Genomic DNA, 3,261 nt, shown 5'->3' with positions numbered 1-3,261 from the left:
GCCTTCCTCAAGAGTGGGTGAAAATGTCCCGAAATAGCCCAAAATCCCTTTAAACCCACCCAAAATCCATCCAAACCCGCCCAAAATCCACCCAAATCTGCCCAGAATTCACCAAACCCACCCAGACCCACCCAAACCCAGCGGCTCCGAGGACCGCGCGCTCTACGACCTGGCTGCCTTCCTCAAGAGTGGGTGAAACGCCCCAAAAATGTCCTGAAATGGCCCAAAAATGTCCTGAAATAACCCCAAAACCCCGTTAAACCCAGCCAGAATCCACCCAGACCCGCCCAAAACCCACCCAGACCCACCTAAAATCCACCCAGAATTCACCGAAATCCCCCAGTTTCCCCCTGAAATCCCTCAAATTCACCCCTAAAGTTCCCCAATCTCCCCCCAGATCTGCCCCAAATCCCCCCGTTTCCCCCCAAATCCCCTAAATCCCCCTTTCCCCCGCAGCCATCGCGCTCAGCGGGGTGCAGGACGTGCGCGCGGTGCTGCAGAATTACTCGCACGAGGTCGATCCCCTGGCGGCGTTCCTGCGGCGCCGCTCCCGCCTCCAGGAGGTCTGGGGGCACCGGGGGGCACCTGAGAGACACCTGGGGATACCTGAGATACACCTGGGGGCACCTGGGGGTTACCTAGGGGGTCCCAGGGGGATATTTGGGGTTACCTGGGGGGCACCTGGGGGCACCTGGGACAGCTGGGGCACACCTAGGGGCACCTGGGATACACCTGGGGGGCACCTGGGTACACGTGGGATTTACCTGGGGGTTACCTGGGGGTCTCAGGGGTTACCTGGGGGGTCTCGGGGGGTCTCACCTGGAGCTGGGGGGGGTCTCACCTGGGGGTTACCTGGGCACACCTGGGGGGTCTCGGGGGGATATTTGGGGTTACCTGGGGGTACCTGGGGGGTCTCACCTGTGCTCACCTGCGATAGGAGGAGCAGCAGCGGAGGGCGGAGCTGGCGCAGGGCCGGAAGCCGCCGGGGGCGGGGCCGTTCCTGGGCTCCCTCACCGGGCGCCTCTGGCCGCGCTCCAAGCAGCAGTGACGTCACCGCGGCGTCGCCGTGACGTCATCGCCACCGCGGGACGGCGCCGTGGGGGGAGGGGGACCCCAAATCCCCCCTCCCCTCCCCCAACCCCGAGTTTTGGGGTCTCTAGGAAGGTTTTGGGATCTCAGGAGGTGATTTTGGGGTCTCTGGGGGGGATTTTGGGGGTCCTGAGGGGGATTCTGGGGGTCTTCAGGGGGATTTTGGGGGTCCCTGGGGGGGATTTTGGGGCTCTTTGGGTCAATTTGGGTCTGGGGTCTGCCAGGTCCGCCCCGCGGGGGGTCCTGGGGGGGATTTTGGGGTTCTTTGGGTTAATTTTGGGGGTCCCGGGGAGGAATTTTGGGGTCCCTGGGGGGGATTTTGGGGGTCCCGGGGTTAATTTTGGGTTAGTTTCGGGGGTCTCTGTGTTAATTTCGGGTCTGGGGTCCCGCGGGGGTCCTGAGGAGGATTTGGGGAGTCCTGGGTGGGATTTTGGGTTAATTTCGGGGGAATTTGGGTTAATTTTGGCGGGATTTGGGTAAATTTGGGGGGATTTCGGGGGGATTTTGGTTAATTTTGGTTAATTTGGGTCTGGGGTCCGCAGGGCCGCCCCGCGGGGGTCCTGGAGCTGCGGATCCTCTCCGTGCCCGGGGGTCCCGGGGTAAATTTGGGGTGTATTTGTGTTAATTTCGGTGTGGTTTTGGTTAATTTCGGGGGGATTTGTGTTAATTTTTGGGTGGGTTTTTGGGTTAATTTTGGGGGATTTTGGTTAATTCGGGTCTGGGGTCGGCAGGCTCGCCCCGCGGGGGTCCTGGAGCTGCAGGTGCTCTCCGTGCCCGGGGGTCGCGGGGGTCCGGGCGGGGGTCCCGGGGTGGATTTTGGGTTAATTTTGGGGGATTTTGGTTAATTTGGGTCTGGGGTCGGCAGGCTCGCCCCGCGGGGGTCCTGGAGCTGCAGGTGCTCTCCGTGCCCGGGGGTCGCGGGGGTCCGGGCGGGGGTCCCGGGGTGGATTTTGGGTTAATTTTGGGTCTCTTTGGGACAATTTCGGGGGGATTTTGGGTTAAATTTGGATTAATTTCGGGTTAATTTTTGTTAATTTGGGTCTGGGGTCCGCAGGGCCGCCCCGCGGGGGTCCTGGAGCTGCGGGTCCTCTCCGTGCCCGGGGGTCGCGGGGGTCCGGGCGGGGGTCCCGGGGTGGAATTTGGGTGTATTTGGGTTAATTTCGGTGTGATTTGTGTTAATTTTGAGTTAATTTTTCGGGATTTTGGTTAATTTGGGTCTGGGGTCCGCAGGGCCGCCCCGCGGGGGTCCTGGAGCTGCGGGTCCTCTCCGTGCCCGGGGGTCGCGGGGGTCCGGGCGGGGGTCCCGGGGTGGATTTTGGGTTAATTTCGGGTGGAATTTGGGTTAATTTCGGGGGGATTTTGGGTTAATTTTTGTTAATTTGGGTTAATTTGGGTCTGGGGTCCGCAGGCTCGCCCCGCGGGGGTCCTGGAGCCGCGGGTGCTCTCCATCCCGGGGGGTCCCGGGGTGATTTGGGTTAATTTTGGGTGTATTTGTGTTAATTTCGGGTGGATTTTGGGTTAATTTTAGGTAAATTTTTGTTAATTTTGGTTAATTTGGGTCTGGGGTCCGCAGGGCCGCCCCGCGGGGGTCCTGGAGCTCCGGATCCTGTCGGTGCTCGGGGGTCCCGGGGGGTCCTGGGTGGGATTTTGGGTCTCTTTGGGTCTCTTTGGGTTAATTTCGGTGGATTTTGGGTTAATTTGGGTTAATTTTGGTTAATTTGGGTCTGGGGTCCGCAGGGCCGCCCCGCGGGGGTCCTGGAGCTCCGGATCCTGTCGGTGCCCGGGGGTCCCGGGGGGTCCCGGGTGGGATTTTGGGTCTCTTTGGGTTAATTTTGGTTACTTTTGGTTAATTTGGGTTAATTTGGGTCTGGGGTCCGCAGGGCCGCCGCGGGGGTCTTGGAGCTCCGGATCCTCTCCGTCCCGGGGGGTCCCGGGGTGATTTGGGTTCATTTTGGGGGTCCCGGGTGGGATTTTGTGTTAATTTTGGGTTAATTTCGGTGGATTTTGGGTTAATTTTGGTTAATTTGGGTTAATTTTGGTTAATTTGGGTCTGGGGTCCGCAGGGCCTGCTGCAGTTCCGCCTCTGCCTGCGGCCCCGCGGGGGGAGGGGCTGCGCGCTGGGGGTCGCGCGGAGCCCCCCCGGGCCCCCCCCCGCGCCCGGAGCCCCCCGGC

General features: G+C 61.0%; 1 long non-coding RNA gene across 1 annotated transcript; it reads left to right on the top strand.

The window, feature by feature from the left end:
* Positions 1 to 131: 131 nt before the first annotated feature.
* On the top strand, positions 132 to 1,141 carry LOC120500148. The gene is made up of 3 exons (XR_005627039.1): positions 132 to 188; positions 457 to 563; positions 938 to 1,141. It is a non-coding gene; the product is annotated as an uncharacterized LOC120500148 (long non-coding RNA).
* The last annotated feature ends 2,120 nt before the right edge of the window (positions 1,142 to 3,261 follow it).

The sequence above is a fragment of the Passer montanus genome, unplaced genomic scaffold, assembly GCF_014805655.1.
Source record: "Passer montanus isolate IOZ18808 unplaced genomic scaffold, ASM1480565v1 scaffold1784, whole genome shotgun sequence".
In the NCBI taxonomy this organism is placed as follows: Eukaryota; Metazoa; Chordata; class Aves; order Passeriformes; family Passeridae; genus Passer; species Passer montanus.
This window is presented reverse-complemented; position numbering and strand designations above follow the sequence as displayed.